A 24,662-nucleotide genomic window follows, 5' to 3' on the forward strand; every position below is an offset into this window, starting at 1 on the left:
GCTTTGGGTGGGTGGGTAATACTCAGGCGAGGGGACTGTATGGAATGGAGTTTAGTTCAACAGTAGATATTCCTGTAAAACCACCATGGCTACTCCTGCCTCCAGTAGTTGATCTAGAAGTGTTGTAAAGACTACAGAAAGATAGGGAGGGTGTTGATCCATCTGATTTGTTTAATAGACACCTGAATACTGTGCATCAGGATTTTGTGGCCATTTACAAAGATGATTCAAAAGATCTAAGGACATGTACTGGGTCAGTATTCGTAGTGAAGGAATGTGAGATAGCAGTCAGGAAACGTATTACAGATTATCTGGCTGTATATATGTGAGAATGTTATTCATTGACTACAGCTCAGCGTTCAACACCATAGTGCCATCGAAGCTCATCAATAAGCTAAGGACCTTGGGACTAAACACCTCCCTCTGCAACTGGATCCTGGACTTCCTGACGGGCCGCCCCCAGGTGATAAGGGTAGGTAACAACACATCCGCCATGCTGATCCTCAACACAGGGGCCCCTCGGGTGTGTGCTCAGTCCCTTCCTGTACTTGCTGTTCACTCATGAGTGCACAGCCAGGCACGACTCCAACACCATCATTAAATTTGCAGACGACACAACAGTGGTAGGCCTGATCACCAACAACGACGAGACAGCGTATAGGGAGGAGGTCAGATACCTGGCCGTGTGATGCCAGGATAACAACCTCTCACTCAACGGGATCAAGACAAAGGAGATGATTGTGGACTACAGGAAAGAGAGGACCGAGCACGCCCCCATTCTCATTGACGGGGATGTAGTGGAGCAGGTTGAGAGTTTCAAGTTCCTTGGTGTCCACATCTCCAACAAACTAACATGGTCCAAGCACACCAAGAGAGTCATGAAGAGGGCAGGACAAAACCTATTCCCCCTCAGGAGAATGAAAAGATTTGGCATGCGTCCTCAGATCCTCAAAAGGTTCTACAGCTGCACCATCGAGAGCATCGTGACTGGTTGCATCACTGCCTGGTATGGCAACTGCTCGGCCTCCGACCGCAAGGCATTACAGAGGGTAGTGCGTACGGCCCAGTACACCACTGGGGACAAGCTTACTGCCATCCAGGACCTCTATACCAGGCGGTGTTAGAGGAAGGCCCTAAAAATTGTTAAAGACTCCAGCCACCCTAGTCATAGACTGTTCTCTCTCCTACCGCACGGCAAGCGGTACCGGAGATACAAGTCTAGGTCCAAGAGGCTTTTAAACAACTTCTACCCCCAAGCCATAAGACTCCTGAACATCTAATCAAATGGCCACCCAGACTATTTGCATTGCCCCCACCCCCCCCTTTACACCGCTGCTACTCTCTGTTGTTATCATCTATGCATAGTTACTTTAGTAACTCTACCTTAGTACATATTATTAGTACATATTACCTCAACTAACCAGTGCCCCCGCACATTGACTCTGGTACCCCTCTGTATATAGTCTCGCTATTGTTATTTTACTGCTGCTCTTTAATTACTTGTTACTTTTATTTCTTATTTGTATTTTTTAAACTGCATTGTTGGTTAGGGGGCAATCCTCAGACACTCTAGATGGTAACCAAACGTGTTTCATCATTCTACATTATGGATTGGCAACACGTCAATTAGCCCATGAAGGTCAGCCATCATTACGCACCACTGAGACGAGCGGTGTTCACTTGATTGACAGTGTCTTGGTCCAATGAGCACCTATCGTTTTGAAACATAGCTAGCTAGATAACCAATGAGCTGGGCTTTCCAGCAGTATGTGAACGACAAACAGCCATCATGCTAGAGCTGTGCTCAACAGTGTACATTCTCAGGTGAAAGGAAACAGGAAGCACGGTAGTTTACGTTACACAGCAGTTCCTTCTCTTCTACAAACTTTTCTCAAAACTGATAAAGTAAAACATGGCTACTAAGAGTGGAAAAGCTAAATCGAAGTCCAAGTATACAAATTTGGAGGAGATTATTGCAGATATTCACTGGGAGAGTGACCCATGAATGAATGGATGAGGACTCTGAGTGAACACAGTTTTGATTCCAGCGGGGAAGAAATGTTTTTGGAAGGAAAATATACACTTTTAGATTAGTAAGTAAAATATGTTCTTGCTTCTCATGCTAATGCAGTTGTTTAAATGGTTGCATATTCATTTGAGATTTTTCTTTGATATCTATATACTGTATATAGGCCTGAGGCATACAATGTATTAGCATAACCTATGTATGTGTATGTTATGTTGGCTATGACATGCTGTGGGTGTGATTTTTGAGTGTCTTAATGCCTATTGGTCCACATATTTCATTATAGTGATTGTGTTCCCCGTACTTGGGTTCCCGAGTGGCGCAGTGGTCTAAGGCACTGCATCTCAGTGCTAGAGGTGTCACTATGGTTTAATTCCAGGCTGTATCACAACCAGCTGTGATTTGGAGTCCCATAGGGTGGTGCACAATTGGCCCAGTGTCGTCAGGGTTTGGCTGGGCTAGGCCGTCATTGTAAATAAGAATTTGTTCTTAAAACAATAAATATAAGGTGCCTTTTCAAGTGTGAGCAGCCGTGTAACCTGATGCTTGAGTTTCCTGCTTCAGGACACTCCCTTTGTCATCAGCCTTCACACAGCGAGAACTGCAGTATTGCTCAGGGCAGATCTCACACTGATAGTATCACCGAAACCTACCGGTGCTGGCTGTCTGTCTGTCTGTCGGCGCATTTCCATACAGGATTTACCCTGTTATCGTTACTCAATGTGTACTTTTCTATTATTTCTCCATTTTCTTTCTCTCAGCATTTTTGGGAAGGGAAGTGGCTGCAAGTAAGCATTTCACTGTCAGTCACAAAGTATGTGATGAATAACATTTTATTCATTTTTTTTTATTTAAATCGGCTTATGTTTAACATTTTAATGTCACATGCACATGTAGAGTGAAATGCCTTTATTGCATGCTATTTTACAGCAATGCAGTAATCAATAAGAGTAGTGCTATGAAGTAAAGTAGAACATAAACATACAAGAAATAGAATTAAGAATACAAGAAACCCAAAAGGCTCAACACTTTTCTTTTTCCATCTACGCAGGCCAGCACTCGTGTCTCACTGGGCCAGTGAGACCTGCTCTGACTTGAAGCCAAAGCCAGGCCACTGGTACTTTTCAGCTTTCATTTACTTAACAGGGGCTCCTGAGTGGTGCAGCAGTCTAAGGCACTGCATCTCAGTTCTAGAGGTGTCATTACAGACCCTGGTTTGATTCTAGCCTGTATCACAACCATCTGTGATTGGGAGTCCCATAGGGCGGTGCACAATTGGCCCAGCTTCGTCCGGGTTAGAGTTTGGCCAGGGTAGGCAGCCACTGAACATCCAAGATGGTGTAGCAGTCAGATGTCTTTGTGCTGTCTTGTCCCGTCCCATGGATAATCGTTTTCTTCATATATATTTCTTATATATTAAAAATCGAATATACAAATATTAAAAGTCTCAACATACTCTCCTGCAACCTGCCTCAACCAATGTGGTATGGATCTGCTATTTTTTATACTTTAGAACCGGAACCCCAATCAGCAGCTAGCCAGCTAACTAGCTACTAGCTAGTAGTCAGTTAGCCACTGCTAGTGGTCATCACCGTTAACTGGGACATCAGCCAGCCTTTTGTCACGAAGCAAGCACCAGTTAAGCCTGGAGCTAGGCCCATCTCCCGGCTAGCCGAAAATATCCATCAGACAATTCCTGGGTTTCAATACCTCTTTTATCAATTGGCCTGGACCCTTTGCTGCCGACACGGAGCCCACCGATCCATCACGACTGGTCTGCCGATGTAGCCATTCGAGGGGGTTTCAACAGGCTCTCCAGTTGCGATGTCACCCTGAGGCCTGCTAGCCCCGGCCTGCTAGCTGTCTGAATCACCATGTCTCCAGCTCGCCTAGCTACTCACTGGACCCTATGATCACTCGGCTACACATGCCTCTCCCTAATGCCTTGTCTATTGCTGTTTTGGTTAGTGATTGTCTTATTTCACTGTAGAGCCTCCTGCCCTGCTCAAAATTCCTTAGCTAGCCCTTTTGTTCCACCCCTCACTCATGCAGTGACTTCACCTGGCGTAAATGGTGCCTCTAGAGACAAAACCTCTCATAGTCACTCAATGCCTAGGTTTACCTCCACTGTACTCACATCCTACCATACCCTTGTCTGTACCCTTGTCTGTGCCTTGAATCTATTCTTCCACGCCAAGAAATATGGGCAATTTTACTCTCTGTTCCGAACGCACTAGACAACCAGTTCTTATAGTCTTTAGTCATACCCTTATCCTACTCCTCCTCTGTTCCTCCGATGATGTAGAGTTTAACCCAGGCCCTGCAGCCCCCAGCATCACTCCCATTCCCCAGGTGCTCTCATTTGTTAACTTCTGTAACTGTAAAAGCCTTGGTTTCATGCATGTTAACATTAGAAGCTTCCTTCCTAAGGTTGTTTTATTCACTGCTTTAGCACACTCCGTCAACCCGGATGTCCTAGCAGTGTCTGAATCCTGGCTTAGGAGGGCCACCAAAAATCTTGAAATGTCCATCCCTAACTATAACATTTCCCAACAAGATAGAACTGCCAAAGGGGGCGGAGTTGCAATCTACTGCAGAGATAGTATGACAGAACTCTGCAGGCTATCCAGGTCTGTGCCCAAACAATTCGAGCTTCTACTTTTAAAAATCCACCTTTCCAGAAATGAGTCTCTCACTGTTGCCTCTTGCTATAGACCCCCCTCAACCCCCAGCTGTGTCCTGGACACCATATGTGAATTGATCGCCCCCCATCTATATTCAGAGTTCGTACTGTTAGGTGACCTAAACTGGGACATGCTTAACATCCCGGCCGTCCTCCAATCTAAGCTAGATGCCCTCAATCTCACACAAATTATCAAGGAACCTACCAGGTACAACCCTAAATCCGTAACCATGGGCACACTCTTAGATATCATCCTGACCAACTTGCCCTCTAAATACACCTCTGCTGTCTTCAAATAGGATCTCAGCGGTCACTGGCTTATTGCCTGCGTAACGTAATGGGTCCACAGTCAAACAACCACCCCTCATCACTGTATAACGCTCCCTAAAACACTTCAGTGAGCAGGCCTTTCTAATCGACCTGGCCCGCATATCCTGGAAGGATATTGACCTAATCCCGTCAGTAGAGGATGCCTGGTTGCTCTTCAAAAGTGCTTTCCTCACCATCTTAAATAAGCATGCCCCATTTAAAAAAAAAATGTAGAACTAAGAACAGATATAGCCCTTGGTTCACCCCAGACTTGACTGCCCTTGACGAACACAAAAACATCCAGTGGCATTCTACATCAGCATCGAAGAGCCCCCGCGATATGTAACTTTTCAGGGAAGTCAGGAACCGATATACTCAGCCAGTTAGGAAAGATAAGGCTACAGACAGAAATGTATTTCCTGTAGTACTAATTCTAAAAAGTTTTGGGACACTAAAGTCCATGGAGAATAAGAGCACCCCCTCCCAGCTGCCCACTGCAATGAGGATAGGAAACACTGTCACCACTGATAAATCTACGATAATCGAGAATTTCAATAAGCATTTTTCTACGGCTGGCCATGCTTTCCACCTGGCTACCACTACCCCGGGACAACATCTCACGCCCCTTGCAGCAAAATTGGCAGTCTCTGGCAGTCTCTATGGGGGTGCCATAGGGTTCAATTCTCGGGATGACTCTTTTCTCTGTATATATCAATGACGTTGCTCTTGCTGCTGGTGATTCTTTTGATGAAGAAGTTGGTGGTGAAGTTTGTGAGTGCTTTTGGTGACAAGCCGAATTTCTTCAGCCTCCTGAGGTTGAAGAGGCGCTGCTGCGCCTTCTTCACGATGCTGTCTGTGTGAGTGGACCAATTCAGTTTGTCTGTGATGTGTATGCCGAGGAACTTAAAACTTGCTACCCTCTCCACTACTGTTCCATCGATGTGGATAGGGGGGTGTTCCCTCTGCTGTTTCCTGAAGTCCACAATCATCTCCTTAGTTTTGTTGACGTTGAGTGTGAGGTTATTTTCCTGACACCACACTCCGAGGGCCCTCACCTCCTCCCTGTAGGCCGTCTCATCGTTGTTGGTAATCAAGCCTACCACTGTTGTGTCGTCCGCAAACTTGATGATTGAGTTGGAGGCGTGCGTGGCCACGCAGTCGTGGGTGAACAGGGAGTACAGGAGAGGGCTCAGAACGCACCCTTGTGGGGCCCCAGTGTTGAGGATCAGCGGGGAGGAGATGTTGTTGCCTACCCTCACCACCTGGGGGCGGCCCGTCAGGAAGTCCAGTAACCAGTTGCACAGGGCGGGGTCGAGACCCAGGGTCTCGAGCTTGATGACGAGCTTGGAGGGTACTATGGTGTTGAATGCCGAGCTGTAGTCGATGAACAGCATTCTCACATAGGTATTCCTCTTGTCCAGATGGGTTAGGGCAGTGTGCAGTGTGGTTGAGATTGCATCGTCTGTGGACCTATTTGGGCGGTAAGCAAATTGGAGTGGGTCTAGGGTGTCAGGTAGGGTGGAGGTGATATGGTCCTTGACTAGTCTCTCAAAGCACTTCATGATGACGGATGTGAGTGCTACGGGGCGGTAGTCGTTTAGCTCAGTTACCTTAGCTTTCTTGGGAACAGGAACAATGGTGGCCCTCTTGAAGCATGTGGGAACAGCAGACTGGTATAGGGATTGATTGAATATGTCCGTAAACACACCGGCCAGCTGGTCTGCGCATGCTCTGAGGGCGCGGCTGGGGATGCCGTCTGGGCCTGCAGCCTTGCGAGGGTTAACACGTTTAAATGTCTTACTCACCTCGGCTGCAGTGAAGGAGAGACCGCATGTTTTCGTTGCAGGCCGTGTCAGTGGCACTGTATTGTCCTCAAAGCGGGCAAAAAAGTTATTTAGTCTGCCTGGGAGCAAGACATCCTGGTCCGTGACTGGGCTGGATTTCTTCCTGTAGTCCGTGATTGACTGTAGACCCTGCCACATGCCTCTTGTGTCTGAGCCGTTGAATTGAGATTCTACTTTGTCTCTGTACTGGCGCTTAGCTTGTTTGATAGCCTTGCGGAGGGAATAGCTGCACTGTTTGTATTCGGTCATGTTACCAGACACCTTGCCCTGATTAAAAGCAGTGGTTCGCGCTTTCAGTTTCACACGAATGCTGCCATCAATCCACGGTTTCTGGTTAGGGAATGTTTTAATCGTTGCTATGGGAACGACATCTTCAACGCAAGTTCTAATGAACTCGCACACCGAATCTGCGTATTCGTCAATGTTGTTATCTGACGCAATACGAAACATCTCCCAGTCCACGTGATGGAAGCAGTCTTGGAGTGTGGAGTCAGCTTGGTCGGACCAGCGTTGGACAGACCTCAGCGTGGGAGCCTCTTGTTTTAGTTTCTGTCTGTAGGCAGGGATCAACAAAATGGAGTCGTGGTCAGCTTTTCCGAAAGGGGGGCGGGGCAGGGCCTTATATGCGTCGCGGAAGTTAGAGTAACAATGATCCAAGGTCTTTCCTCCCCTGGTTGCGCAATCGATATGCTGATAAAATTTGGGGAGTCTTGTTTTCAGATTAGCCTTGTTAAAATCCCCAGCTACAATGAATGCAGCCTCCGGATAAATTGTTTCCAGTTTGCAAAGAGTTAAATAAAGTTCGTTCAGAGCCATCGATGTGTCTGCTTGGGGGGGGATATATACGGCTGTGATTATAATCGAAGAGAATTCTCTTGGTAGATAATGCGGTCTACATTTGATTGTGAGGAATTCTAAATCAGGTGAACAGAAGGATTTGAGTTCCTGTATGTTTCTTTCATCACACCATGTCACGTTGGCCATGAGGCATACGCCCCCGCCCCTCTTCTTCCCAGAAAGATGTTTGTTTCTGTCAGCGCGATGTGTGGAGAAACCCGTTGGCTGCACCGCTTCGGATAGCGTCTCTCCAGTGAGCCATGTTTCAGTGAAGCAAAGGACGTTACAGTCTCTGATGTCCCTCTGGAATGCTACCCTTGCTCGGATTTCATCAACCTTGTTGTCAAGAGACTGGACATTGGCAAGAAGAATGCTAGGGAGTGGTGCGCGCTGTGCCCGTCTCCGGAGTCTGACCAGAAGACCGCCTCGTTTCCCTCTCTTTCGGAGTCGTTTTTTTGGGTCGCTGCATAGGATCCACTCCGTTGTCCTGTTTGTAAGGCAGAACACAGGATCCGTGTCGCGAAAAACATATTCTTGGTCGTACTGATGGTGAGTTGATGCTGATCTTATATTCAGTAGTTATTTTCGACTGTATGTAATGAAACCTAAGATGACCTGGGGTACTAATGTAAGAAATAACACGTAAAAAAACAAAAAACTGCATAGTTTCCTAGGAACGCGAAGCGAGGCGGCCATCTCTGTCGGCGCCGGAAGTACGTACATACGCACATACTAAGTGATTTAACGTCCGTAGTTTCGGTGTGCACCCAACACTACACCTTCAGATAGTGCATTCCTGGACATTGACATCCATCCATCCAGTGACACACACAAACACCCCCAGTGATAGCACACAACTCAAAACAAAATATGTCACCCAGCAGGTCAAATATGTCACCCAGCAGGTACAGGTAGTGTGAGAGAGAGTGCACATTTCAGTTAAGCAAGGTCAACAAGCAGTGTAAACAGACATTGATTACAATGATTTTCACCAGTGCCAAGGTACAGTGATGTATAGTTTAGATCAGCATGTGGTGTTGGAAGATGAACCTGAGAATAAGCAGAACATTTGCTGCTTCAAATGAGGGCTGTGATGTGTAACCAGCACATTACAGACCTGACAAGGCCTTGTCAGAGAGACTACAATATGTTTGTTATGGCCTGCATTAGAGCAGAGACGGAAGCAGAAGGGACAGGAGCAAAGCTTGCCAGCTGCCTGCTTATCTCAGCCAAAGGGAAGGCGCTCCATAATTACATGCCGTCTAGACACTGTTATCTACAGCCCTACCTAGGAGAGAGATAATATGGGAACTAACACTCACTCACACACACACACACACAACAGTATTTATGATGACAATGTCTAACTTAGTAAAATTATATGAAGGAGCATTCAATAATAGCCTACAACAAAAAGCCTTTGTGTAACCACAAATTGCCCTAGACTCAAGGCTCAAGGAAAACAGAAGAAGCTCGCTTTCAGACTTGCGTGCCTTTTGTCCCTAGTTGATCTCTATAGGAGCAGAGGAAGTGTTACCTGGAGACGAATTTGGATGTTTTTTTACAGCCTTGTCTTTACAGAGATGGAGAAGTATGAGAAAATCAAAGTGGTCGGAAGAGGAGCTTTGGGGTAATCCGAAAGAATTAACTTTTAACTTCTTGATGAAACTGCATTGCTAAGGCACAGTACTCTTATTCATACTGTAATGAAACAGCAAGGAACAGGTCTCGACCCCCAGGTCGGGTGCGCTATCGACTGTACCGCAAAAGCATGCTCGAGCGGCAGAGTCGATTTCCGCGCTTAAAAAGCCAGGGTCACTACTCCCTCCCTTCAAAGAGCGCGTCCTCGCACTAGCTTGCGACTCTACGTCTTACAGGAACGCGCTCACTGTCGTGGATGCAAGGTCCGATCACTTCTGATACCAATGTAATGAAACAGGCAGGGAGCAGGTCACGAACCCTCGACCTTCTAGCCCGAGGTCCGGCGCGCTATCGACTGTGCCGCAAAAGCATGCTAGAGCGCAGAGTCGATTTCCGCGCTTACATCCAAACCCAGGGTCGTTACAATACTTTGTGATGTTTAATTTCTCTTCCTGTCAAACTTAAATCACGGAAAGCATGTACATTGGTTCAGGCGCGCCCATCTTTAATTAAATGTCCGGCGCTCATAGAATTCGAATTATGCGCTCATTGTATTTCTATCGCGGCCCTAATCAATATTGTACAATACTAGTACATGACGAGTGCAAAGCTACTGTGTTGTCTTTTTAGTCATAACTAACTGTGATGTGTAATGTTATTTGCCCATTATATAAATTGTCAAATTCTAGTTCTAATGCCCACATGCATGAATGCATTCGTATTTATTACCCCATCTTCCTGGGGTCCAGCAAAATTAAGGCAGTTTATACAATTTTAAAAACGTTACAATACATTCACAGATTTCACATTACATAGCAATTTTCAATAACATCTGCTAAACACATGTGACAAATACAATTTGATTTGATTTAGCATCCATATCAGTAGCAATAATGTACAATAGCATACAAGCAAGTAGGCCCACTGTAAGGGGATAGCCTACACCAGAACACACCAACTCCCAACTCTTCACCACGCCACTCATTCTCCAACTTCCCATGTCATGTGTGACAGGATAGTGCACCTGTGTCGCCTGCGCAGTGACGGGGCCTTTGTGATCCTGAAGGAGATCCCAGTAGAGTAGATGTTCAGTGATGAACGCCTCAATGCCCAGAACGAGTGCCAGGTGCTAAAGCTGCTCAACCACCCCAACATCATAGAGTACTATGAGAACTTCCTGGAGGACAAGGCTCTGATGATCGCTATGGGTCACATTACCCCCCCCCCCCCCCCCCCCCCCCCCCCACACACACAATTGTTTGTTACATAACACATAAGGTACATAGCTCACTGTTCTCATGAAAGTCTGACACCTATGCTGTAACATAGGGTGTCATATGTTTTGCTTGTCAGATGTTCCCCATGAGGTCTCATCAGATGTCAGTCCCTGTTATAAAGCTTCAGGAGATACAGTGCCTTGCGAAAGTATTCGGCCCCCTTGAACTTTGCGACCTTTTGCCACATTTCAGGCTTCAAACATAAAGTTTTAAAACTTTTTTTGTGAAGAATCAACAACAAGTGGGACACAATCATGAAGTGGAACGACATTTATTGGATATTTCAAACTTTTTTAACAAATCAAAAACTGAAAAATTTGGCGTGCAAAATTATTCAGCCCCTTTACTTTCAGTGCAGCAAACTCTATCCAGAAGTTCAGTGAGGATCTCTGAATGATCCAATGTTGACCTAAATGACTAATGATGATAAATACAATCCACCTGTGTGTAATCAAGTCTCCGTATAAATGCACCTGCACTGTGATAGCCTCAGAGGTCCGTTAAAAGCGCAGAGAGCATCATGAAGAACACGGAACACACCAGGCAGGTCCGAGATACTGTTGTGAAGAAGTTTAAAGCCGGATTTGGATACAAAAAGATTTCCCAAGCTTTAAACATCCCAAGGAGCACTGTGCAAGCGATAATATTGAAATGGAAGGAGTATCAGACCACTGCAAATCTATCAAGACCTGGCCGTCCCTCTAAACTTTCAGCTCAGACAAGGAGAAGACTGATCAGAGATGCAGCCAAGAGGCCCATGATCACTCTGGATGAACTGCAGAGATCTACAGCTGAGGTGGGAGACTCTGTCCATAGGACAACAATCAGTCGTATATTGCACACATCTGGCCTTTATGGAAGAGTGGCAAGAAGAAAGCCATTTCTTAAAGATATCCATAAAAAGTGTCGTTTAAAGTTTGCCACAAGCCACCTGGGAGACACACCAAACATGTGGAAGAAGGTGCTCTGGTCAGATGAAACCAAAATTGAACTTTTTGGCAACAATGCAAAATGTTATGTTTGGCATAAAAGCAACACAGCTCATCACCCTGAACACACCATCCCCACTGTCAAACATGGTGGTGGCAGCATCATGGTTTGGGCCTGCTTTTCTTCAGCAGGGACAGGGAAGATGGTTAAAATTGATGGGAAGATGGATGGAGCCAAATACAGGACCATTCTGGAAGAAAACCTGATGGAGTCTGCAAAAGACCTGAGACTGGGACGGAGATTTGTCTTCCAACAAGACAATGATCCAAAACATAAAGCAAAATCTACAATGGAATGGTTCAAAAATAAACATATCCAGGTGTTAGAATGGCCAAGTCAAAGTCCAGACCTGAATCCAATCGAGAATCTATGGAAAGAACTGAAAACTGCTGTTCACAAATGCTCTCCATCCAACCTCACTGAGCTCGAGCTGTTTTGCAAGGAGGAATGGGAAAAAAATTCAGTCTCTCGATGTGCAAAACTGATAGAGACATACCCCAAGTGACTTACAGCTGTAATCGCAGCAAAAGGTGGCGCTACAAAGTATTAACTTAAGAGGGCTGAATAATTTTGCACGCCCAATTTTTCAGTTTTTGATTTGTTAAAAAAGTTTGAAATATGCAATAAATGTCGTTCCACTTCATGATTGTGTCCCACTTGTTGTTGATTCTTCACAAAAAAATACAGTTTTATATCTTTATGTTTGAAGCCTGAAATGTGGCAAAAGGTTGCAAAGTTCAAGGGGGCCGAATACTTTCGCAAGGCACTGTATATGATATAGGGCACTGCATTATGTTATAAAACTCGGTGGCCTGAGAGCATGATCTATTCGACTGTAACTATTATTTCCCTGCTTTCTTACTGTAGGTGGAGCCCTAGCCGACTACATTCAGAAGCACTGTAACTCCTTGCTGAATGAGGACATCATCCTGTAGTTCTTAGTCCAGATCTTGCTGGCCCTGTACCATGTGCACAACAAATCCATCCAACACCGCAAGCTAAAGACCCAGAACATTCTGCTTGACAAGCATCAAATGATTGTCAAAATAGGCGACTTTGGAATCTCCAAAATCCTTGTCAGCAAGAGCAAAGCCTACACTGTGAGTGGACATGATCTAGCATTGGTCACCTGACTACATAGTAACAGCAAAATGCTTACGCTGATGATAAGCATAGTCATAGGCAGCACTGGCAGTAGAGTTTATCCTTTGTTTTATTTCCATTCAGGTGGTGCTGGATCCATGCTGCATCTCTCCGGAGCTGTGTGATGGAAAGCCCTATAATCAGAAGAGTGATATCTGGGTCCTGGGCTGTGTTCTATATGAGCTAGCCAGCCTCGAGAGCTTTTGAGACTGCTGTACACATTTCTTTCAAATGCACTTCGTACATTGCCATTACAATTTCAGAAACTGTCCTTGCACAGGATCCAAAAGATCAAAAAATAGCATTAAAGTGAATCATATCTCACATTAGTTTTGGAAGCACGTATCTTTCCATCTCCATGTAAAATGTATTTAATTTGTTGGATGATGCATAAAGCTTACTGGTCCAAAAGTAAACCCATAAAGAAATCAAGGCATTAGCATTGTTTTAATATTTCATTCCTCAACTTGGGCTTACTCACTCTTCCTACTTTTACAGAACCTACCTGATCATGAGCGGTACCTTTGCCCCCATCTCAGACCGGTACCGTCCAGAACTCAGGAAGTTCATAATGAACATGCTCAACCTGGACCCATCCAAACGCCCACAGCTCAATGAGATCATGACCCACCCTGTTTGCATCAAACCCCTGCTCAACCGCTTCACTGATATAGGCAACGCCACAAAAGTCTATCCCAAATGGCACACTATTCCCTATACAGTTTACTACATAGGGAATAGGATGCAATTTTGGACTCAGACAAAGCCTCTAGCTTCTAGTCACCAGACTCATCGTAAGAAAACAACAATTTATCTCATGTATACATATACATTACCATTGATGGAAGTGTATGTATATAATATTCAAATACATTTTGATTTCTGGTCCATAATTGAGAAACCACTGTCCACCGTGCAGTCAGGAGGTCATGGTAAACCGGGAGGGCGAATGACCGGCACAAGGTCATTCAGAGGTCAGTGACATTCCTGCCACATCTATGATTGAACCGGTTCTGTAATAATTAACACCCTTTAGTATCATGTTTTGTCCTGTACTAGACAGACAGATGGGAACAGGAAAATTGCACTCCCTCCCGCTGTCATCAGTGTACACATGGGGCAGTGGCATCCCTGCGTCTGCCCATGCTCAACACAGAGGTGCTGCAGGTGGCCCTGGGACGCACGCAGAAGATGGGCGTCACCAAGTCAGGCTGACTTATCACCTAGGAGGTCAGATTGGATTTCTTGATACACATTTCCCTTCTCTGTCTGAATTAGCCTTGTCAACCTCAGTTAGGTTTCATAGATAAATATTGCCCGTAACCATCTAAGCTACTAGCTGCCACTTTAATACCCTCAGATTATGCATTAGAATGGTTACAAGATGAAGGATTTGTTTTTAACGATATGAGAGTGTTAGCTGGATAGTCTTTAGTATCAGCAGTATTCACACATTTCCTAACCACATCCTAATGGTACGGTGCCAGGCGATGTCAGTAGGAATTGGTGAGCCCACTCTGCCTGGTGCAGTAGAACAGATGCAGCTGCAGTTCAGCTCTCGCTTCCTGGAGGGACAGTCTGGAGTCACCATCAAGTCTGTGTCCTGTGGGGATCTCTTCACCACCTGTATGACAGGTACAGGCCATAATAGCATCTCAACTGGCACCCTATTCCCTATATAGTGCACTAATTTTGACCAGGGTCAATAGGGCACTGGTCAAAAGTAGTGCACTAAGGGCCCATAGGGCTCTGGTCAAAGTAGTGCACTATATAGGGAATAGGGTGCCATTTGGGATGTACGCCATCGCTTATTGTTTCCTGCTGGGGGGCACAGCATCTGTGTCAGGTCAGCCTCAGTAGGGGAGCTTCACTATAGGAAATCAATATTTATTCACTGTGTGTTTTTGCTACCGCACACACACACTGCAGTATATAGTACTATCATAAAGCACTGGACCAGCATTGGAATGTAAGCTGCACTTACAAAAGTGTGGATGTAATCACCTCTTTTACAGAACATTCATCAGTGTTTGTCCTCCCCTACAGAATGTAATCTCCACACTGCTGACCTGGCGTTTAGTAGGTATACTTTCTCTAACTGGGATACACCGTTAGTCACAGTCATAGTCTTGAGTGAGCTGTCATTAGTCCAAAACCAAAAGCAGATAACACAGGATTAAAGTCCCAGCTTTATTTCCTGCTCCCTTATCACCATTTATCACTGTGGTGGAGCAGATTAGTATTCCCTTGTTAGGGATTAAAACACACACTATGCTATAGCCACACCCATCAGCTCATCGTACCTATAATCTCCTCTATTTATTTTCAATTAGCAGAACGAGGTGTTATTATGACGTTTGGAAGCGGAAGCAATGGCTGTCTCGGACATGGGGAATTTTAATGATGTAACACAGGTAAATGTCTATGATTTTGAGGTTTATTATAAACGTTGTCAGTCGTTCTGGGGGAAAGCTTGATATTATTTCTCTATATGTATTTATGCCCAGCCCAAGATCGTGGAGGCCTTACTCGGATACGAGCTGGTCCAGGTGTCATGTGATGCTTCCCATGTGCTTGCTGTGACCAATGACAGAGAAATATTATTCTGGGGAAGAGGTGACAATGGTAAATGAGCAAGTTTATTTTGGGGGTCGTCAATCACTCTCTGTCTTCTTTGATTATGTCAGCAGTGGCTGTGGGAGAGCTTGGCATTCTAACAGAATGTTTTGCTTTCTGCACCCTCATGTTCCCTATCTGTTCCCCTCTGTGGCAGGTCGCCTGGGGCTGGGCATCCAGGACTCCCACAACTCTCCCCAGCAGGTGTGTGTGCCAGGGGAATTTGAGGCCCACAGGGTGCTGTGTGGAGTGGATTGCTCCATGGTTATCAGCACCCATAACAGCATTCTGGCCTGTGGCAGCATCGGGTAAAGTTACCTTCTCTTATAGGCTACTTAGTAGAATATTTGAGTTCCAATTAACCAGTAAACAAAAATCCTCTAGTAGGATCAAGATATGAGCTACAATGCATGTAACAAACTAGTCCACATTTAAAATCAATTTCCTCTTCTGAACAGATGCTTGTTTTCTAGCCTAAATATTGTGCATTCATTAGGATAAACATTCCCCTGGAATGTAGTAACAACATAATGAACATATTCAGTCATTGCATGAAAGTGCTGTGAAATTGTACTGGCATTCCACAGAGGTTACTATTAATGCGAGCAATCCTTTTCATTAACAACTCACTAAAGAGCAGCGCTCACGTTAAAGGTGAAACATGCCCTTTATTTCCACTGCACCAACACCCTGCTTGCTTAAGCACTGACATAGGTCTTCATTGACATGCTTTTTTGTGTTACACTAATGCATGGGTTTATAGAGGTGGTGTATGCCATTTTCTTCTGGGCCAATATCCAGTGAGGCAGCATTCTCTTACGGTGACAAACACTTTCTCTAATAGTTAACCCATCTACCAGAAATCCTCATGGGCAGGAAGCAGGGTTCTATTAGAGCGAGGTTTAGGAGAATGAGCACAGTGCTATCTGATCTGGGTTCAAATACTATTTGAAATAATGTCAAATACTTGATCTGTGCTTAATTGAGTTTGCATGGTTTAATGGTCCAATATAATATTCTCAAAACTGCTAACCTTGCCTATCTGTCACTACAGACAGGTTAAAGCTTACAGTCATAGTATTTGAAAGATTTCAGATAGTATTTGAATCCAGGCCTGCATAGTGTGATGCTGAGTGGAGACAGAACTGCCCAGATACCTGTGGTTTACCTACTTCCTGCCCTCCCTAACTCTCTTACTCACTCTACTCCGTACTGAATATTTTCTCTGCCTTGAACACAGAACAAGAAACTCCCCCTCAATGAATTCTTACAGAACATGACACAGCATTTCTTCCTTACACTTTTGTAGTGTGAAATTGTAGAAAACACATTTCAGCTGATAAGGTCAACTGGATCTAGTTTACTTTTAAGATATCAATGTTTCCCTTTTGATACGATTCAAACATTATTTTTAATTAATTGACCAGAATAGTAGATTGATATTTTCTTCTAAGGCTGTGTTTACACAGGCAGTCCACTTCTGTTAGTTTTCCAATAATTGGGTTTGGACCAATCAGATCAGATCTTTTGCATGCCAATAATTGAGCAAAAGATCAGAATTTGGCTCCCCATTATCATTTACATTTAAGCCTATAAATGTGTTGCCGTGAAAACAATTGCGACTCCTCTAAATGTGCTTGGTTAGGTTCAACAACCTGCGGTTGGATAAGATCAACGCTGCAAAGGAGCCAGCCCCCTGTGACCAGATTGAAGAAGTCCACTCGTTCAGTCTTGTCCAATCAGCACCACTGAACGTGGACAAGGTTGTTTACATTTACAGTGCCTTGCGAAAGTATTCGGCCCCCTTGAACTTTGCGACCTTTTGCCACATTTCAGGCTTCAAACATAAAGATATAAAACTGTATTTTTCTGTGAAGAATCAACAACAAGTGGGACACAATCATGAAGTGGAACGACATTTATTGGATATTTCAAACTTTTTTAACAAATCAAAAACTGAAAAATTGGGCGTGCAAAATTATTCAGCCCCTTTACTTTCAGTGCAGCAAACTCTCTCCAGAAGTTCAGTGAGGATCTCTGAATGATCCAATGTTGACCTAAATGACTAATGATGATAAATACAATCCACCTGTGTGTAATCAAGTCTCCGTATAAATGCACCTGCACTGTGATAGTCTCAGAGGTCCGTCAAAAGCGCAGAGAGCATCATGAAGAACAAGGAACACACCAGGCAGGTCCGAGATACTGTTGTGAAGAAGTTTAAAGCCGGATTTGGATACAAAAAGATTTCCCAAGCTTTAAACATCCCAAGGAGCACTGTGCAAGCGATAATATTGAAATGGAAGGAGTATCAGACCACTGCAAATCTACCAAGACCTTGCCGTCCCTCTAAACTTTCAGCTCATACAAGGAGAAGACTGATCAGAGATGCAGCCAAGAGGCCCATGATCACTCTGGATGAACTGCAGAGATCTACAGCTGAGGTGGGAGACTCTGTCCATAGGACAACAATCAGTCGTATATTGCACAAATCTGGCCTTTATGGAAGAGTGGCAAGAAGAAAGCCATTTCTTAAAGATATCCATAAAAAGTGTAGTTTAAAGTTTGCCACAAGCCACCTGGGAGACACACCAAACATGTGGAAGAAGGTGCTCTGGTCAGATGAAACCAAAATTGAACTTTTTGGCAACAATGCAAAACGTTATGTTTGGCGTAAAAGCAACACAGCTCATCACCCTGAACACACCATACCCACTGTCAAACATGGTGGTGGCAGCATCATGGTTTGGGCCTGCTTTTCTTCAGCAGGGACAGGGAAGATGGTTAAAATTGATGGGAAGATGGATGGAGCCAAATACAGGACCATTCTGGAAGAAAACCTGATGGAGTCTGCAAAAGACCTGAGACTGGGACGGAGATTTGTCTTCCAACAAGACAATGATCCAAAACATAAAGCAAAATCTACAATGGAATGGTTCAAAAATAAACATATCCAGGTGTTAGAATGGCCAAGTCAAAGTCCAGACCTGAATCCAATCGAGAATCTGTGGAAAGAACTGAAAACTGCTGTTCACAAATACTCTCCATCCAACCTCACTGAGCTTGAGCTGTTTTGCAAGGAGGAATGGGAAAAAATGTCAGTCTCTCGATGTGCAAAACTGATAGAGACATACCCCAAGCGACTTACAGCTGTAATTGCAGCAAAAGGTGGCGCTACAGTACAAAGTATTAACTTAAGGGGGCTGAATAATTTTGCACGCCCAATTTTTCAGTTTTTGATTTGTTAAAAAAGTTTGAAATATCCAATAAATGTCGTTCCACTTCATGATTGTGTCCCACTTGTTGTTGATTCTTCACAGAAAAATACAGTTTTATATCTTTATGTTTGAAGCCTGAAATGTGGCAAAAGGTCGCAAAGTTCAAGGGGGCCGAATACTTTCGCAAGGCACTGTATATTGGAACAGCCCACTCTGTTGCTGTCAGAGGTTAAATTATATTTTGTCTTCACCTGAAATGTCACCATGCAGTTCCTCAACCCATTGTAATTAGAAACCCAAAGTTCCTATAAGCTGCAAGGACATGACATCCCCGTGTCATGCCTAAATAGTAAAACATCTAGATGTATTGTAATACTATTATCTACTATAGGATGCTTGTGCTTCCATGTGTCTTTTGACAATACAAAATAACAATCTTCTTCACACATTTAATTCCCCTGTTCCGTGTGTCCAGAGAAGGGTCAGTGTTTCACATTTGGTAGTAACCAGCATGGTCAGTTGAGCTGTAGCTCCCGTCGGACCAGTCGTGTGCCCTTCCTGGGCCTACAGGGCATCACCATGGCAGCCTGTGGGGAAGCCTTCACTCTAGCCATTGGATCAGGTGTGTAGGGGGCATTAGCAATCAGGGAATATGCTTTAAGCGGACATTTTCAATTTATATAAAGTATTGGAGAAATGTGATGTCCTCAGCAAACTTTGGATGTTAGATAACGCACTTTATTAGAAGAACTAATTGAACACTGTACCAATCGGTTTCTGTAATGTCTATGGAGATGTGCTTTCAGCAAATGCTTTAACAGATGTGTATTAGACATTTTCCAAAGGGTAGAAAGTTGTGGAGAATGTCAGAATGTGTCAATGATCAGCATGACCTCCCATAGGGAGATTGCAGGCACAGTCACCTCATTGTTTAGGGCTGGCTTTGTTCAGCTCTGCTCTCCCAGGGATAGAGCCATTATTGCTGGCATGGCAGGAGCAGGGAGGAGAAGAGAGGGCAGGTAAGACGAGGGAGAAGAGAGGGCTGTCTGTTAAGGATTGTGCAGATTCATGAATCCTGGGGTGTGCGCTGAAGAACGTAACTATTCTCTTCACTCTATCTTGGTGTAGAAGGGGAGGAGTATGTCTGGAGAAAGGGGGCCCATGGCCGCCTCGGAAGAAAAGAGGTGGATTCTGGGATACCGAAAGCAGTGCAGCTCGACGAGAGCCACCCGTTCACTGTGACGGTGGCCTGTTGTCATGGCAACAGTCTGCTGGCAGTGAAACATAATATTTTTCCTATTACCTTTTTGTTAAACAAAAGTATGTGAAATTGCTAGTAGCACATACTGTTTGTGGTGAAATCAAACAGAAGTCAAAGGTGAAACTTGAGACAAGCTCCCTTAGATGATGCTGACAGAGATCCATGTTTTTTTCCTTGTAGAACAGAAGGTCTGAAAGAGCCTATTTGTTAATAGCTTGATAATTAGCTAACCCCACCATGCAGATTTTCCTGTAGCTTTCTCACAGTCAGTTAATTCAAAAGTGACCAACAAGCCCCATGTTTGGCTTTTTGTGTCTCCATCGCCTCAGGGTCTGTAGTAACAGAGGCTCATTAACGTGGATGAGGCAATCAGTTGTGCCTTGCTCTCCACAAGCAAGAAAATTAACAACAGGGGCCTGCCTCCCTGTCATGCTTAGCTCGTTAGGCATTGGGGAGATGAGCTGGGGTTAGCTCTGTTTATAAACCTGAATGTAACAAACCAGTGTCTCTGATAATAGGCATCCTCTGCCATCTCCACAAAACCAGGCAGAGGGTTGGTTAGGCTGAATGTCTGCATCCATTTACACCAGTAATCATTTACTCACATTTCACTATTTACCATACATAGTGCACATTTATAGTTATTGATTTCAGTTTGCTTGCATGCAGTGTATGGATCTTCATGTAATGTGAATATTTCCCCAACCTCAACAAGAGAATGTATTATCCAACCTGTGAGTAATGGTCCCTCTCATAAGGAAAAGCGAACAAGCTAGCAATTCCTCTGCTTTAAAACAATGATGGTTTCGCAAATGACACCCTATTCCCTTTGTAGTGCACTAATCACTAGTACTGCACTATATAGGGAATAGGGTGCCAAATGGGACACACCCAATATCTATTAAAATGCAACCCTCCCATTGAAAATATATACAGATTTAGGAAAGATTAAATTGAACATAAAATCTGATCAGTATGTAAGAGAGACGTCTCTAATTTTTGGAAGAGACCCAAGTTACAGTCCTGTTCCAGTGTAACTCGGACCTGGCTGCTTACCATGTGGTAATGACCTGAAACGCCAACACAGTAGCCAGAGTGCCCTCACACAGGTCATTTCACCCACATTTGACTTCCATGGCTTTTGTTATTTTATCAGTATATGAGTAGTACATTAGTCCAGATACAGTATGACTAAATCCATGGTAGACAATGGCAGTGTGTGGGCATTCAAAACATTCTTGTGCCACCACACCTACTGCATTGTGAAGTAACCAAGAAGAAATGTGGGTGTATCTATATCTAAAATACAAGAGGGAAATAATTAAATACCTGTCCTGAAACCTTTTACAAGACTCAGACCCCTTATTGCATGTAACTGTACACATGCATGCATTGGGTAAGATGGTATATTCTTGTCTGTCTTTAGTGCTAATATAAGTGATACGTTGATGGCTTCTCTGTTTACTTTTCTTTTTCTCAGCTTTGCTTGAGGAGCCCGTCCCCAGATGATACAGCTCTGTAAACCATTCCACCACCATCCAGCCCCTCGTTAGCTGTCAGGAGAGAAACAGTGGCACATGGTGAAGGACTACTAGCCTCCCCTGAATAACTTCTTCCAGTGGCCTGTCCTTTACTAAGCTTTTAGAGGACCCCTGCACATCTTAAATAGTTTCAGTTGCTCTGTCTCAAGTCAGTTTGTATTAACTTTTAATGTTAAGTTTTTCATATAGTATTATGTAAATGTTGGTACCTTATTAATGGCACAATTTATGGAACAAATGCAAATCATTCCATTTTAGAAGCTAAACGTAGCAAAAAAAGAAATGTCCCCTTTTCAGGACCCTGTCTTTCAAAGATAATTCGTAAAAATCCAAATAACTTCACAGATCTTCGTTGTAAAGGGTTTTAACACTGTTTCCCATGCTTGTTCAGTGAACCATGAACAATTGATGAACATGCACCTGTGGAACGGTCATTAAGACACTAACAGCTTACAGACGGTAGGCAATTAAGGTCACAGTTATGAAAACTTAGGACAGTAAAGAGGCCTTTCTACTGACTCTAAAAAACACCAAACGAAAGATGCTCAGGGTCCCTGCTCATCTGCATGAACGTGCCTTAGGCATGCTTTAAGGAGGCATGAGGACTGCAGATGTGGCCAGGGCAATAAATTGCAACGTCCGTACTGTGAGACGCCTAAGACAGCGCTACAGGGAGACAGGGCAGACAGTTGACCGTCCTTGCAGTGGCAGACCACGTGTAACAACACCTGCACAAGATGGGTACATCCGAACATGACACCTGCGGGACAGGTACAGGATGGCAGTAACAACTGCCCGAGTTACACCAGGAACGCACAATCCCTCCATCAGTGCTCAGACTGTTCGCAATAGGCTGAGAGAGGCTCGACTAAGGGCTTGTAGGACACGCACAATCCCTCCATCTTGGGGGAATGTCCTACAAGCCCTTAGTCGAGCCTCTCTTGGGCCTATTGCGGACAGTCTGAGCACTGATGGAGGGCTTGTGCGTTCCTGGCACGCACAATCCCTCCATCAGTGCTCAGACTGTTTGCAATAGGCTGAGAGAGGCTCGACTAAGGGCTTGTAGGACTGTTGTAAGGCAGGTCCTCACCAGACATCACCGGCAACAACGTCGGCTATTGGCACAAACCCACCGTCGCTGGACCAGACAGGACTGGCAAGAAGCGCTCTTCACTGTCGAGTCAAGGTTTTGTCTCACCAGGGGTGATGGTCGGATTCGTGTTTATCGTTGAAGGAATGAGCGTTACACCGAGGCCTGTACTCTGGAGCAAGTGATCGATTTGGAGGTGGAGAATCCGTCATGGTCTGGTGCGGTGTGTCACAGCATCATCGGACTGAGCGACCCTCCAGCATGACAATGCCACCAGCCATACTGCTCGTTCTGTGAGTGATTTTCTGCAAGACAGGAATGTCAGTGTTCTGCCATGGCCAGCGAAAGGCCCGGACCGCAATCCCATTGAGCACGTCTGTGATCTGTTGGATCGGAGGGTGAGGGCTAGGGCCATTCCCCCAAGAAATGTCAGACAGGTGCCTTGGTGGAAGAGTGGGGTAACATCTCACAGCAAGAACTGGCAAATCTGGTGCAGTCCATGAGGAGGAGATACTGCACTGCAGTACTTAATGCAGCTGGTGGCCACACCAGATACTGACTGTTACTTTTAATTTTGACACCCCCCTTTGTTCAGGGACACATTATTCAATTTCTGTTAGTCACATGTCTGTGGAACTTGTTCAGTTTGTCTCAGTTGTTGAATCTTATTATGTTTATACAAATATTTACACATGTTAAGTTTGCTGAAAATAAACGCAGTTTACAGTGAGAGGACATTTCTTTTTTTGCTGAGTTTATTTAGCTTCCTAAGCTTGTGTAGCTAATATAATGCTCTACCAAAAGTATTGGAGTGAGATTGCAGGAGGAGGTCATTGGGGAGCTGTCGTGCAGTAAGGTTTTATCTCAGCATGATACAACACACAGTCCCAGGATGTCTAACTGGTTTGGTAGCTTTATTTACCCAGTATTTAGTTAGACAAAACAATGTTTAGGACTGCCACTACAGTGTGAGCCTACTAACTGACTCGTCAGTCAAATGAAGCAAACAAGTACGACACTTTAAATCTTGAGCACATTATCAGTGGCTCTCATTGTGCTTTTAGGATTAGTCCTCATCAATTGGATTAGTAACTTTTGTTTTCATTTACAATAACACGTGGTTTGTTTCGTGTCATAGTAAGGCACTTTTACACAACACATGAACAGTGAAAGTTTCTTTAAGGCTGACTAAAGGAGGCCACTGCTATAGTAAATGTAATTCAAGACACATGGATCTTTCAATCCTCAAGTGTTCATAGATTGTTTAAGATTTTTGATGTGGAAGGGTCACTAACAAAGCATGGCACAGGTAGGAGAGACACATTAAGAGTCAATCTTGTCTCTTCAGCTGTGTGTGTCATAGGCATGAGTCCGTTTGATATGATGTGCTTAATTATAACACTGGCTTCATCCCGAAGGGCACCCTATTCTCTACATAGTGCACGACTTATGAACGGAGCCATATAGGCCCTGGTCAAAAATAGTGTACTATATAGGGAAAAGGGTGCGATCACTGGCTTGATTTTACGTTGGAAAGCCTCCAAACAGGCTGAGATGGAGAGTAAACTGTAGTGCAAAAAAGGTGGGTCACTGTCTAGTATAGAGAGATTTACATGGTTATTAACGTCACGCCAGGGTAAACCAACACAAAACACAGCCCTGATTTTAAGTGTTTCTAAAATCCCATATGGGAAAAATGAATGCTGGAAAAAACGATTGCAACCATTTCCCTGTTTGACCGCTAGGTTGTATGGGTATTATGATTCATACTGTGGTACTATATGGTTGAAAGGGTCTATGATTTAGTAATACTACAATGCTGTAGCAGATTTTCGCCAGTTATTTGAAGAAAGCGTATGTGCCTGTGTGATGATGTAATCCTGAAGCAACAAGGTTGGTGATGACAACCTATGGCTATTGAATATTTGTAAATGGACACAATTGTAAAGGTTTTAAAGACAAGTTATTGTCCTGTCATTCGAAACCACTTCCGACAATTATCGAATTCAATGTTTCATATTGATGATCATATTTATCTGCAACTCCATGAATAGCAGGCTCTTCTTTTTCAGTTTCACCACCAGAGGGCAGTTTTTCCTAATTAGTTCTTAATGTGTCTACCTAGGGTCAATTCATCAATACATGTCATGTTTTCTGTGCAGACTTTAGGATGTCAAACCATTTCA

At 44.3% G+C, this 24,662-nt stretch overlaps 1 pseudogene; it reads left to right on the plus strand.

Moving 5' to 3' along the window:
- The first annotated feature begins 1,656 nt into the window (after positions 1 to 1,656).
- On the plus strand, positions 1,657 to 21,409 carry LOC110503911 (annotated as a pseudogene).
- The last annotated feature ends 3,253 nt before the right edge of the window (positions 21,410 to 24,662 follow it).

The sequence above is a fragment of the Oncorhynchus mykiss genome, chromosome 24 (genome assembly GCF_013265735.2).
Source record: "Oncorhynchus mykiss isolate Arlee chromosome 24, USDA_OmykA_1.1, whole genome shotgun sequence".
Taxonomy (NCBI): Eukaryota; Metazoa; Chordata; class Actinopteri; order Salmoniformes; family Salmonidae; genus Oncorhynchus; species Oncorhynchus mykiss.